At 45.2% G+C, this 15,430-nt stretch overlaps 1 long non-coding RNA gene across 1 annotated transcript in view; it reads right to left on the minus strand.

Annotated features, from left to right (window-relative positions):
- LOC121862227 overlaps positions 1–15,430 on the minus strand; it is a 111,871-nt gene that overhangs the window by 27,840 nt on the left and 68,601 nt on the right. Inside the window, exon 3 of the long non-coding RNA XR_006088199.1 lies at positions 10,623–10,660. This is a non-coding gene — a long non-coding RNA (uncharacterized LOC121862227). The remainder of the gene's footprint in view (positions 1–10,622; positions 10,661–15,430) is intronic.

Raw genomic sequence — 15,430 nt, forward strand, 5'->3', positions numbered from 1 at the left:
TCGGCAACACCCATACCGCAACACAATGACCACCACAGATACTCTTAATGTGCCTGACAACAACCAACGATACACACACACACACACACACACACACACACACACACACACACTCTACTGAGGAGTTAAAATGTACAAAAATAGAGAAAAATCACTTGCAAACACACGTACAAATAAGCTTACACACACATAATTCAAACAATTAAAACGAACGCCAATACGCATAAACAATTCAAACTACGCCAGAGTTTAACTAATAACTTAGATACCAGGTGAAGGACATTTACAGTCTACCCCCAATACACACACACGCGTCAGTCTTAGTTAACACACACTTAACATGTCACTGATAAGGACAACAATAGCGATTTCGGTCTTTATCACTGATCCTCTGCCACAATGTAAGCAGCTTATGTTCTAATACTATAAACCAATTTAATTCGAATCATTTTGTTATGCTCCACCGCTGGGAAGAAACGAGTCACGCTCCACCGCTGGGAAGCACGAGTCACGCTCCACCGCTGGGAAGCACGAGTCACGCTCCACCGCTGGGAAGCACGAGTCACGCTCCACCGCTGGGAAGCCACCGCTCACGAGCTGGAAGCACGAACGCTCCACCGCTGGGAAGCACGCACGCTCACACCGCTGGGAAGCACGAAAGCAGTCACGCTCCACCGCTGGGAAGCACACGCTCCACCGCTGGGAAGCACGAGTCACGCTCCACCGCTGGGGAAGCACGAGTCACGCTCCGCTGGGAAGCACGTCACGCTCCACCGCTGGGAAGCACGCAGTCACGCCCACCGCTGGGAAGCACGCACGCTGGGAAGCCACACGCTGGGAAGCACGAGTCACGCTCCGCTGGGGAAGCACGAGCTGCTCACACCCGCTGGGAAGTCACGCTCCACCGCTGGGAAGCCGAGTCCGCCCACCGCTGGGAAGCACTCCACCGCTGAAGCACAGCTCCACGCTGGGAAGCCACCGCTGCTGGAAGCACGAGCTCCACGCTCACACACGCTGCTGGAAGCACGAGTCACGCTCCACCGCTGGGAAGCACGTCACGCTCCCACCGCTGGGAGACGGTCACCGCTCACGCACCGCTGGGAAGCACGAGTCACGCTCCACCGCTGGGAAGCACAGACGAAGCCTGAGTCACGCTAGCGAAGTCACGCCCACCGCTGGGAAGCAGTCACGCTCCACCGCTGGGAACACGAGTCACGCTCCACCTGGGAAGCACGAGTCACGCTCCACCGCTGGGAAGCACGAGTCACTCCCACGTGCTCCACGCTGGGAAGACGGTCACGCTCCACGCTCCACACCGCTGGAAGAAGGCTCCATCACGCTCCACCGCTGCACGAGTCGAAGCTGGGAATCACGCTCACGAAAAGACAAAAGGTCACGCTCCACCGCTGGGAAGCACGTCACGCTCCACGCTGGGAAGACACGCTCCACCGCTGGGAAGCTCACGCTCCACCGCTGGGAAGCGAATCAACGGTCACACCGCTGGGACCGCTGGGAAGCCGACACGCCCACCGCTGGGATCACGCTCCACCGCTGGGAAGCACGAATCACGCTCCACCGCTGGGAAGACGAATCACGCTCCACCGCTGGGAAGCACAGTCCAAGCTCACGCTCCACCGCTCACGCTCCACCGCTGAAGCACGAATCACGCCCACCGCTGGGATCCACCGCTGGGAAGAACGAATCACGCTCCACCGCTGGGAAGCGAATCACGCTCCACCGCTGGAAGAACGAATCACGCTCCGCTGGGAAGAACGAATCGCCCACCGCTGGGAAGAACGAATCACGCTCCACCGCTGGGAAGAACGAATCACGCTCCACCGCTGGGAAGAACGAATCACGCTCCACCGCTGGGAAGAACGAATCGCTCCACGCTGGGAAGAACGAATCACGCTCCACCGCTGGGAGAAGAACGAATCACGCCCACCGCTGGGAAGAACGATCACGCTCCACCGCTGGGGAGAACGAATCACGCTCCACCGCTGGGAAGAACGAATCACGCTCCACCGCTGGGAAGACGAATCACGCCCACCGCTGGGAAGAACGAATCACGCTCCACCGCTGGGAAGAACGAATCACGCTCCACCGCTGGGAAGAACGAATCACGCTCCACCGCTGGGAAGAACGAATCACGCTCCACCGCTGGGAAGAACGAATCACGCTCCACCGCTGGGAAGAACGAATCACGCTCCACCGCTGGGAAGAACGATCACGCTCCACCGCTGGGAAGAACGAGCACATCACGCTCCACCGCTGGGAAGAACGAATCGCGCTCCACCGCTGGGAAGAACGAATCACGCTCCACCGCTGGGAAGAACGAATCACGCTCCACGCTGGGAAGAACGAATCACGCTCCACCGCTGGGAAGAACGGGTGCGCTGGGACCACGCCCACCGCTGGGAAGAACGAATCACGCTCCACCGCTGAAGAATGAATCACGCTCCACCGCTGGGAAGAATGAATCACGCTCCCACCGCTGGGAAGAATGAATCACGCTCCACCGCTGGGAAGAATGAATCACGCTCCACCGCTGGGAATAATGAATCACGCTCCACCGCTGGGAAGATTGAATCACGCTCCACCGCTGGGTAGAATGAATCATGCTCCAGGTACCCTAAATAACACCCAGTAAAGCCTCGTGGGGTGACGTGTATACTAGGTCGAGTGGGCTTATAACACCGGAGGTAACAAAAGGGAATTAAGGTGAACATGGGAGTAACACAAAAGACGGAGGTGAACAGAGAGGAGGGGGAGGATAAAGAGCCAGTAAAGGGAAGGAGAGAGAAAGAGAGGACAGGAAGATGAGGGAGATGGGACTAAAGGGGAAGTACAGGGAGGCAGTAGGATAGGTTATGAAAGGGTGGGAATTAGGGCAGGGGAGTGTAAAGGGAAGAAGGAAGGGGGGGGGTGGACATGTGGGTTAAGATCTAAGGGAAAAGAAAAATGGGAATCGAAAGCAAAGGGAATATGAGGAAATGGGTCGCTGAATCAAGGAGGGAGGGGAGGTAAGTGCACGACGGGAACGAAGGAATGTTGGGGGGGGGGTTATGGATCGGGGAATAGAGGGAAGGAGAGGAATGAAGGAGGGTGAGAGGAAGGAACGTAAAGGAGAGAAGGGAGGGAGAGGAAGGAAAACAAAGGAGAGGATGGAGAAAGGAAGAGAAAAGGGAGGGAGGGTGGAAGGAATGTAAAGAGGAGGGAATAGAAAGAAGAAGTAGAGGGAGGAAGGAGGGAGAGGTAGAGGGAGGGAGGAAGGAAGAAGAAGTAGAGGGAGGAAGGAGAAGTACGGGGAGGAAGGAGAAGTACGGGGAGGAAGGAGAAGTACAGGGAGAAAGGAGAAGTACAGGGAGGAAGGAAAAGTACAGGGGGAAGGAGAAGGAGAGGAGGAAGGAAAAAGAGGAAGTAAGTAGGAAGGAAGAAAAATTGATGGATGAAGACGGAGGGAAAATAAAGGGAGATAAAGAAGAATGGTAGAGAAAAATAGAGATAGAGTGAGAGACTAGGGAAGGAGAGGTAGATGAAGAGGCAGTGGGAGGGAGGAGCTGGATACAGGGGTAGCGGCACCTCCAGCTGTTGGCCGTCACGCGCTGGGGGCTCCTCGGCTGTTGCCCCCTGTGCTGTTGTTGCTTCCGTTACTGCAGCACGCTTGTTATTGCTGCTAAATTCTACAACAGCAATGTCTAGCTGCATATTAACGCGCACGCCCATACACACAATAAACTAAATTATTTTATCTACACCAAATACAGTAGCTACGTGACACTTTCTACTACTTATCTGTCTATCCAACAATCTTTCTCTGTATCTATCTACCTCTCTAACCATCAAACACTTTACCAAACCATCAATCCTTTTCTAACCATCATTCAATCGAACTCCTCTATAAACTATGCATTAATCAATTTGTCTATCTCATCTATCTATCTAACCATACAGATATACAATTATCTACCAATATATCTTACCATCTACCAATCAATATAATATATCTTACCATCTACTAATCAATATAATTACCAATCTATCTTACCAATCAATATAATTATCAATCTATCTTACCATTTACCAATCAATATAATTATCAATCTATCTTACCATCTACCAATCAATATAACTATTATCAATGTCTTTTTTTTTACGGGGAATAGCCCACCCGGGCACAGGTTATCGACCCACAACAGGGCCGACAAAAAAAAACAATCTACACCATGAAGATACCGGAAAACCAGCTTTTTAAAGCGAGACAGATTGTATGAGTATGGAAACACAGAAGGAGGCAGAGCATTCCACAGTTTGGCTGTGTGAGGAAAGAAGTCTGTAATATAAGGGTTATTCTAGCGAGACCGACATCCACAGAGAAACGGTGGGCACCGCGGGCAAGACGTGTGTTACGAGCCCACGGCCTTCCCGGCGGTACACATGATGCCAAATCCACCGAACATTGCCCGTTAAACTACCTGTTTTAAGTGAAGCAACATTGCGGCGAAGAGAAAGGGAAGAGAGATTATCAACTAAACGAGGAGAGTCAATAAGACGAAATGCCTTTGATTCCACCCTATCTAACAGTTGGACAGAAGAAGAGCCACCCTAGACATGAGAGCAGTACTCCAAGTTAGGACGAATGAATCCCTTATAAACTTGAAGGAACTGCTCAGGAGTGAAGTAGCTACGGCATCTGTACAGCATTCCCAGCTTTCGGGAGGCAGCTTTGGCAATGTTGTGGATGTGTGGCTTCCATGACATGAGGAAATGGTGAGACCTAGCATATTTATTGTAAAACTTGGCAGAATGATTGCTTCCTGAAATGTGATTGATAGATCATCTAATTTGGAAAATGTAATTGCTAAATACTGAGTTTTATTACTATTGAATATAAACCAAGTTTCTACCTCCCCATTCAGAGATGCTGCACAGATCCACAATGGTATATGAAATGATATCAGCTCTAGGAACAGATCTAGTTTGAGAATTAGGGGGAGAAGGGAAAAATTTGAAAAATAGAATAATCAGTATAAGAATGGCTAGAATTAGTCGTAGTGTGAAGTAAATCATCGATAAAATGAAGGAAAAGAGTAGGAGAAAGAACAGAACCCTGTGGGACACCACTATTGGTAGAGAAAGCGAGAAGTCGGTCCCTCGACAACAACTGCCATGGATCGGTTCTCAAGGAAGCTAGAAATTAGAGAACAAAGTGGGGGAGAGAAACCATAAGAGGGAAGTTTAGAAAGCAGACTTGTGCCATGCGCTGCCAAATGCTTTGGAGATGTCGAGGGTCACGACGAGTTTCCCCATAATCCCTAAGAGAGGATGACCAAAGATGGGTGCAGTAGGAGAGCAGATCACCAGTAGATCTCGCCTGGCGAAAATCATACTGGTGATCCGACAAAAGAGAAAAGCGTTCAAGGTGACGGAGAAAATGAGTTTAAGATAGTTTCGAAAATTTTAACAAGGGATGAAATTAGGGCAATGGGGCGATAGTTAGAGGGATTAGAATGGCCATCCTTCTTAGGGATGGGATGAACCAAGGCATGCTTCCAAGAAGAAGGAAAAGTTTGGGTTTTGAGGCAAAGGTGAAATATGCGAGCAAGCACAGGGGCCAGAATTTCAGCACACTCCCTCAGAACACGAGGGGGTATTCCGTCTGCTCCATGCGCCTTGCTCACATCCAACCTGGATAACACCAGCATAGGTTCAGTATGAGGAGTAGGAGGGATAGATTTGGAATCGTCTAAAGTGCCAAAGAGATTGGCTTTATTAGGGGGAAGAGTTGGCAACAGAGTTATCAGGTCGGAAGAGAGGAGGAAAAGGGGTAATCCATTAGTTATTACAGATATTTTTGGTTAAGAACCAGAAGGATTTACTAGAAGAAGAAGAGTTAGTCAGGGCAGCGGTCTTTCTTTTTATAAAATTCCGCTTGGCCCTATGAAGAATAACCTTACAACGATTCCTAGAAGTAATAAAAGAGGAGTGGGTAATTTGAGGAGATAGTTTCATAACTTGATACGTTCTATCTCTCTCCTTACATGCAAGAAAACAGGAGCGATCAAACCATAATTGTAAAGTGAAAGTTTTGGTAGAAGATGGGATAAATGCACTCATACCACCCTGGATGACCCCAGCGATGCTGTCAGCACATACTGAGGCATCCCCGAGTGGAAAAGCAACATTTATCCCAAGGAAAGTCGGAGAAAAATTCTCGCAAGGATTGCCACAGTTTGCCCTCCGATAGTGCCATAGTTGGCGTTTAGAGGGGGGTGGGGGGAGGTGGCCATGTCCAGTTTGATTAAATAGAAATAAGGTAGTGATCAGAAGACCCTAGGGGGAAGAAATTGAGTCTACCGTCTACCAATCACACACACATACTGTACGTATTGGTACATTCCGCTACACGACTCAACCGAGAAGCAGCAACAAGATGAACCAAACATTTACAATAGTACAACCAATGTCACCCATCCACCTCACCATATTATACGTACAGTCACTCAAAAACTATTTGTACTTGGGAGGGGGAGAAGGGGGGGGGGGAGGAATTTCAGAATGAACACTGCTGCTGCTGCTCCTGTTGTCTCGGTAAGGTTCTAAAATCCTTCGTCCGTTGTCATATTTTCTCAATACAATTTTGCACGGATAATTTGTTGAGTGACTGTACATCCTGATACTGTATTGTTTAACTTTTATTATCGATTTCAGTAACAATAGAACCGATGAACCCACCAAAACACACACTTCAACCCACCTTTAATATCTACACAAAACACCCACAAACAGGACTAAACAAGGACCATGAACCCACCGTGACCCACCAGTACACGCATCAACACCACCCACTCATTCACCCAGTAGCAAGTTCAGTCGTCCACTTCACCCCTTGACGCCTGGGAATGTGGCTGAGCAACGAGGAGCGACACCTGATAACCTTCACCACGACGCCACAGTTTCACTTTCTTTCACAATACGTCCTCGTCAGAGCTGTTAAATGTGGACTGCCAGTCATTTTGTCCAAGGTGGTGGTGGTGGTGGTGGTGGCCGGTGGGTTTTGGGAAAAGAAGGAATGGAGGGAAGACGGACAGAAATTACGACTATAAAAAAGGGAGGGAGGGAGAGTAAGAAATAAGGAAGGAAGGGAGGACGAGAGAGATTATTTACAGGTAGAATGTGAGGTAGAGGAGCAATGAAAATGAGAAGCAGAGAGGGAGAAGGCAAATTAACAATTAAACAGACAGCGAGAAGAAAAACATACGGTAGGTGGGAACAGCCGAACAAGAAGTAAGAATGCACGGAAGCTGGAACAATAAGTAGAAGACAGTCGATGAGTTAGAGCCAGGCCAGGTATCACAAGGGAAGAGCTGGAACAGTAACAGAAAGGAGCTGGAGGCAAGAGAAAACATAACCAACTGGAGATTAAGGAATTATTTTAAGATAAAGGAGAAGAGGAAGAGCTGGAGAATAGAAGAGGAGGGTAAAACCTGATGACGGTGGAAGTAATGGGGAGGAGTTCAAATAGAGAGTGTGTAATAAAGGGAGAGAGAAATACATACTGAAAGAAGTGTGATCATGAAAAAAGGTGATTAAGGGGGAAAACATGATGATAGAGAAGTGCCAAGAGGGAACCTGAAGGTCACGACACAAGAACTACCACCCGAGTCATTATGTCTGCCAGTAGACCACGACACCCCACAAGTGCAACTCTGACAGATTTACCTCATTCTTCGATTACATATACATACAACATTAAAGGTGTTTCATTATTGGAACTGACCGACTTAAACGATGATTGTCACGCCAGAGCCACACCACCATCAACAAAAAGGTCCTTAAACCCACTTGTAAGTGTAACCTTAACTTCTGCTTGTTGTGTAATTTACAAGTTTCTTATAGTTAAGAATCCAAACGTGCGCCATCTCAGGGATAATCCGCCCCCACTCCTTCAATCTTTTCTCTTTTTTTCACATTACTAAAAAGAGATGTGCTTTAGCATGGGTATTGACCTCACTTCCCGTGATATCAGCACCCATATGGGACCGTTCCCAATGTTGCGCCAGACGCATACTGTACAGGGTTTTTTAAGCCAAGAGGTTTAGACGTAGGTGAATTCTTGCACAAAACAAGTATGGTGCAGGCGAGGCGAGCAGGGGGGGGGGGGGGGTAGTACAACTACTATAAACAAGTCATACAACTAATGCAGGGGGAGTCAAATTACTCGGATTACACTCAACTTCATACAGCTAATGCAGAGTGGGTCAGATTATAACAAACTTCACAAAACATATAAAATATAACTTAGGACTTATTTGCAGTAGTCTTTGTCCCATTCTTCTGACGTTTAGCTTTCTGGGCTGTTGCTTTCTTCTATTCAGTATTCATAATTTGATTTTCAGAGGAAGCCTCCTAAGTCCTCACTTCGTTTCAGATATTCACCTTGCCGCATTAACTTGATTGGAGCCTTTGGCAGTGCAGGCAGCATTCAGTTTCTGTAGTCCTTCCTTCTTAAAGCATCAGCTTCAAGTTTTTGCTTTATCTATAGTTCCTGTCTTCTCTCTGAATCTCCGTCATGAAGTTTATGACCAGCTTCCAGAGCAGCAAAGGAGGATTTTTTTTTCAGATTGTTTCTTTGCTTCATGGCGCTGGAGGTAAATGGCTGACATTTCGAACAGTGGCTTTGTAACCATTCAAAGTTCGTCTTGAAGTTAGCATCAGCTTATTCTCACTAATAAGAGCACTAAACATCTGCCCTGTGACTTCACATTTATCACAAATTAGACAAAGGCCAACGTACACATCTATTGGGGAGTTGACGCACTAAAACGTTTATTTTATCCCTATTTTTATCTTGGCCATTCTACACGTACTCCTTAAAAACTATGCTTCTGGGTCGAATAAATGTGTTTAATCATTGTTCAGTGCAATGCGAGAAGTATTCTTTTACATATACAGTATAGTGATAAAGAACATAAAGGCGCGCACACACTTCACCTTTCTCCTCTACTCCATTTCCTCCATTCATTCTACAGTATTTCTCCTTATCTCCTTGCTCGTGTCATGTCCCTTACACCACCAATCACTTGAATCTTTTTCTGCGCGCGCGCGCACACACACACACACACACACACACACACACACACACACACCAGCCAATGTTTCCACCTTCATCCTTCACAGACAACTGGAGCGTCACTTCCCCTGACCAGTCCATTCGCCAAATCAATTTTGTTTTCTCCATCACACACTTCCCTGCTGGTGCTTCCACGTGCACCCTTCACAGCAAAGAGGACGTACACCTCCCCTACCTAACCCATCTGCCTACCTAAGTGCAGGTAATTAACCATCACGGATTTCCATCTGATGATTATCGCAGATTCTCTTGTTGATAAAGTTTCTGTAAAACATTTTTACCACCTAATCACAACTGATCCACCTACTTAAGGGGATATATATATATATATATATATATATATATATATATATATATATATATATATATATATATATATATACACACATACACACACACACACACGGATTATCTCTCCCTCTTTCTCCTCACTAACCCTACCTTACCCTTCCTACCATGGCGAGGCAGAGGTAATGGCCCGGCCGCCACGCCCCATTACCCTTTACATAAAGAGCCCCTCACACCAGCTATTTTAATCTAGCCCGCCACGTTCTGTATCCCTCCAGAAGGCAACTTGAGCCATTTACAAAGTCACTGGCGGTCCAGGGAGGTAATTTAAAACACTAGTCCTTGTCCCTAAGAGACCACTTTTGCAAATGTTCAAGGAGGGTAATCGCTGGTCCCCAAGAGGTCATTGTGGCAAAATGTTCAAGCAAGGAAATGTTCAACAACACAAGCCACTCTCACGAGATGAGTCCCTTCCGTTGTAACTCACCTACACGCGTATTCAACCTTTCTCAGAATAAGACATTTCATTTTATTTACCTCGCCCACATACATACAGTCACATTGATGGTGCACACAACGATCATGTAACTCTGAAAAACAGTAAAGTCTTATAATGCTTCCGATATTATAGGTCATATACATAAGTGATAAATATGTGCAAATGTGCCGTGCATACAGTACAGTATAGTACAGTACAGTATTATGAGTGAGAGGGTTACAGACAAACGGCTTAACACAAACGAGCGCGCACGTGCCTACAAATAACTGGGAAAAAATCATATTTCCATGCCGGCCAACACATGACACACACAAAGTCAACCAAAGATGCATCGACCTCACCCTGGGTCTCGTACTCGCAATTTTATCTGGCAACACTTTTCAAAATTTTCTTAATATTTGCTTAATGAAAAAATTAATAAATTGGCAACTTAACGACAACCCGGGCTGCCACAAAACTCATCAAAATTTCTTCCTTATTTAAGCAAATATACGAACATTTGGAAACATCTTGTGATCTCAAATAACGATGAACAGTTTATTATTATAAAAATACTACCTTTGGATTGTTTAATATTTATCCTGACAGTGATACAGCCGAAAATAGATCCACCAATCACAATCCCCATTACATATAGCCTTACTTCACCAAGTGTGAGCCAGGGTGAGGTCGATGCTCTTTGGTTGACTGTAAAATACATACCAGCTCCAACATATCCGATATCCTCAACACCGTCTTACCTGAAAAGAAACAAAATGCTATTAGTAAAGAAACATAATACTGGTTAAGCACTAACAAGACTATATAATATTAACAAACAAATTATCAAAGGTTTGGTTACAACCCAATCATAATCTGCATGATAAATGGAGTAAATAGCTCGGTACAGGTCCAGGATACTATTATCATAAGAGAAATGTGTGTTCGCCTCTAATGTTTTCTTCTGTGTACAAGATAATGTACCCCAATCTTCGATAATGTTATGCTTCATTAAATTGGACATTTTTGTTGAGTGTACTGGTATGTGCATTTGTTGAGTGTACTGGTGTGTGCATTTGTTGAGTGTACTGGTATGTGCATTTGTTGAGTGTACTGGTATGTGCATTTGTTGAGTGTACTGGTATGTGCATTTGTTGAGTGTACTGGTATGTGCATTTGTTGAGTGTACTGGTGTGTGCATTTGTTGAGTGTACTGGTGTGTGTATATGTCGAGTGTACTGGTATGTGCATTTGTTGAGTGTATGTGTCATATTGTTGAGTGTACTGGTATGTGCATTTGTTGAGTGTACTGGTGTGTGTATTGTCGAGTGTACTGGTGTGTGTATTGTTGAGTGTACTGGTATGTGCATTTGTTGAGTGTACTGGTATGTGCATTTGTGAGTGTAGTATGTGCACTGAGTGTACTGTGTATATGTCGAGTGTACTGGTATGTGCATTTGTTGAGTGTACTGGTGTGTGTATATGTCGAGTGTACTGGTGTGTGTATATGTTGAGTGTACTGGTATGTGCATTTGTTGAGTGTACTGGTGTGTGTATATGTCGAGTGTACTGGTGTGTGTATATGTTGAGTGTACTGGTATGTGCATTTGTTGAGTGTACTGGTATGTGCATTTGTTGAGTGTACTGGTATGTGCATCTGTTGAGTGTACTGGTATGTGCATTTGTTGAGTGTACTGGTGTGTGTATCGTGTGACATAACAGTAAGAGATAACTGTATCCTGGGGAACTCCTAAAGAACTTCGTGACACCTTACAAGCAACCTCCAATTTGGAATATAAACTAATCCCAGCAAGGAATATTAACCTCTCAGGTCTTAGTCAGCTTAAGGGCAGATTTAATAACCAAGATTAACTCTGACTGGTAGTTAAGACGAAGCTGATTCAGCACTGTTACTTAGCGTGACCTTAAAACCCCAGCTCTAGGTGACCCAACCAACCACAACACCACAATTAATATTTCCTACGTGGCAATTTAAATTTGTCTAAGTATTAGCTGGTTTAATGAGATTTTACTGAACATTTACGTTGACTGCAAGTTGAGCTGATGTTGATTCACCAAACATGCTACAAGCAGCTTACAACTTGTAAGACTGTACCAACCATGTACTGTATACCCTGTACTGTACACACTATAAGGGAAATGTTAGCCACTTTCACTAAGGTTAATATTGGGCTCAAGTTGATTCACCAAACTGTTCCTCTTATTACACGCAGCTTAAAAACCATGAACAGAGAACACGCATCAATACACATACTGTCTGGATTTAATATTTTATTTATCTTCTGTGCTGGCCAGTTTAATAACCAGTTTTTAACGACGATAATAGAAATGAGGTGAAGGTGAATCACCCCATTGTTGTTGACATTATACGCTGCCTTAAAACGCACACAAATCCTCCTTAGACATTATAATCTTCAAATGTATTAGTAGCGCGAAAACGAGGTTAATCCAAGATTTGTTAAGGCAGCGAACGGTTTAAGCATCACAACAGAGCTTACAGACTACACTACTACAGTCAGTGATACTAATTCCTTTACTTTACTGTCACCCCCTGTAAGAGGTTAACCAGTGTAACTTGTTTTTCTCTAATAGTGATGGACATGGGGCTGTGCCCTGACACTGACCTATATTCACGTCAGGAATTTACGAGTTAAAACCTAGAGCGTTTGTCAGAGGACTGCTGACACGCACGCGCACACAAGTCGGCGGAGATATGGTTACCCATTAGTACTGACACACCGAATATATACCAGTGCCCGTAAAGTCATGGTGCATTTTAAAATATTAATAACTTAGGTTCTATGGGGGATCATAATCATTTGTAAAATACATTAGAGATATTACATTAGTACTGTATTACCCACTGTTAACTCCTGGTCACTAGTACAGCGTCGAGAACCAACACCAATTAATATTCCTTTGGGGGGGGGGGGTCTCGTTACTCCCGCGTTAATGACTGCAAACAAAAGCCTCACCCACCCGCCCGGCCGGCCTTACAAAAAAAATAACCTCCTTGATTAAAAATAAATAAATATCGACTCCAGCCTCGACCATACAAGAAAAAACGTATCTTCTTTACCGAGAGGAAGTGTGTGTAACATCCAGGTGTTGTACTAATTAGTATTACCGAGTCTTCATTATATGTAATTACAGTACAGTACTATATACACACGCACCTTATTTCACCAAATATCGACAAATTTGTTATTACTACCATCATTCGTTACTATTATCATTATTCCCATTATCAATCATTAACACCATACTCTTTCCTCATTACCATCATCATAATACCCATCCTTCCACATTACTAATCATTACTATTAATGATCTTAAATATCACCATTACTCACAAAACCAAGGTAAGGAAGGAAGAGGAGCGAGGTAAGGCAGCGTCCCCGACCACACTTAAAAAAGCCGGGAAAATATATTCAGCAGCATCCCGCCCACCACATTTCTGCTGTGTGGTGGCCTTCCCTCACCTTAATGCTATACTCTATGTCATCCTAAGTGAGGAGGCACCACTAAAATAACCATTAGGAAGGACGCGGAGTAAGAATGTGGAGATGAGAGGAGGAAGAGGAGGAAATTGTAATGTGAGGAAGATGATTAAAGGAGATGTACAACACGAATAAGAGGAGGAAAAGGAGATTAAACGAATATGGAGAATGGGGAGGAGGAAATGGGGAATAAACGGAGATGGGGAATGAGGATGATAGGAGAATGGACGGAGGAGGAGATCGGGAAAAACATATCGGGGGATTGTGTGAACGAAGAAGATATGGAAAGAAGACAACGAAAGAAGATAAGGGGAAAGAGACAGGGAGATTATAAAGGCGAAGTGGAAATGGAAAAAAATGAGGACGAAGGAGAACGAATGAGGAGGAGGAAAAGCATAAGACTTACAAGCACCTGTTTTCTTGTAGACTGAACCAACTACAAATAATATATGGAAGGAAAATTATGTAGTTGTTTAATTAAGACAAGTGGGTATATGAGCGGGCTTGCAGCAAAATTAGGGATAATGGAGTGCGCTGTGCCACCACCAACACCCCACGTTCACCAACAAGTGTGGAAGAAAAGCGGGCGAGAAGGTTTGGAGGTAAGCAGAATAACTCTACAAGTCAAGATAGAACTATAAGCCGGCGATCATCAGTTGTGGGAATGTGTTAGGTATGTGTGTGTGTCATCTCTGCTACACCTGTGACCAACGCGCATCTGTACACACCTGTCACAAGGTCCTTCACCTCTCCCTTGCCACATTTGGTACCAACACCCCCACAAGGCCCTACCACCCACAGGGCCCCATCTCCCTACTACATCCCAGAGCCCCTACCACCACCCATAGAGGAGACACCTATTCTCCTCTACCTCCTGTAACTCAGGTCTAACAATCCAGACAACATTGTACACAATACTAACAAGGAGCTCCACCAATCATCGAGAAACGACTGACACACCCACACTGAACAAGGCAATTAAACAGTACGATTCAATGAACAAAGAATTGTCCGTTGTTATTCCTCTAATTGGGAGTGAGATTAAACATTGGATTACAGTTCTTTCAATGTAATATTAACTCCCATGTCTGGTGGCAGCTTTAGAGAATACAATAGAAACATTTATGTATCCAGGTAATATAGACGCTATAGTCTTCAGTCATCCCGGTTACAGTCACTTATTGTAATTGTTTACCTACTGTACAGGTGGATGTGTAGGAACGGGAATTATATTTAACTTTTAACCCAAAGAGCGTTTATTATATTTACCTCTTATAAGTGGAGTAACGAAAATTACAATTTAACTTAAACCAGTTACATCTTTCATAATTTGTAATTGTTGATGGACTAGTCACTAGTGTAAATACAAACCTAGTTACAAGCTTAAAGACCCTAAATGTTGAAGTGCAGCAATACATTATAACCTCAGTATCAACTGTTAAGTGAAGGAAATGACAGTTTCACTCCCCCGATATATCATATTCAGCCTAACTACCTGAACGCCTCAACTCTTCTGTGTGCAGTATATGCCCAGGGAAATTTAATTATAGAGGACGAATTTTAAGATCTCTTATTTACTTGTTTCTAAAATATTCATACTACAAATCTAACTATCATATAACATATAATAAACATCAAGAACACAAATTTGTGTGTGTACGTACGTACGTATACACACGCACGCATCATCCATCAAAATCATTATGAGCAAGGATAAAGGAGCACACAGCACCAGAAGGCCGGTAGGGGAGTGGTGCATGAAAGGGAGAATGGCGAGTGTATGAAGGGGGAAGAGGGAGGGGCGCATGAAGGGAGGGGAGGGGCGTGATGGGAGGGGGGAGGGGCGTGATGGGAGGGGAGGGGCGCGTGATGGGAGGGGAGATGGGAGGGGTGATGGGAGGGAGGATGGGAGGGGGGGCGTGATGGGAGGGGGGAGGGGGTGATGGGAGGGGAGGGGTGTGATGGGAGGGGAGGGCGCGTGATGGGAGGGGGAGGGGCGTGATGGGAGAG

This window comes from Homarus americanus, unplaced genomic scaffold, assembly GCF_018991925.1.
Source record: "Homarus americanus isolate GMGI-L3 unplaced genomic scaffold, GMGI_Hamer_2.0 scaffold1225, whole genome shotgun sequence".
Taxonomy (NCBI): Eukaryota; Metazoa; Arthropoda; class Malacostraca; order Decapoda; family Nephropidae; genus Homarus; species Homarus americanus.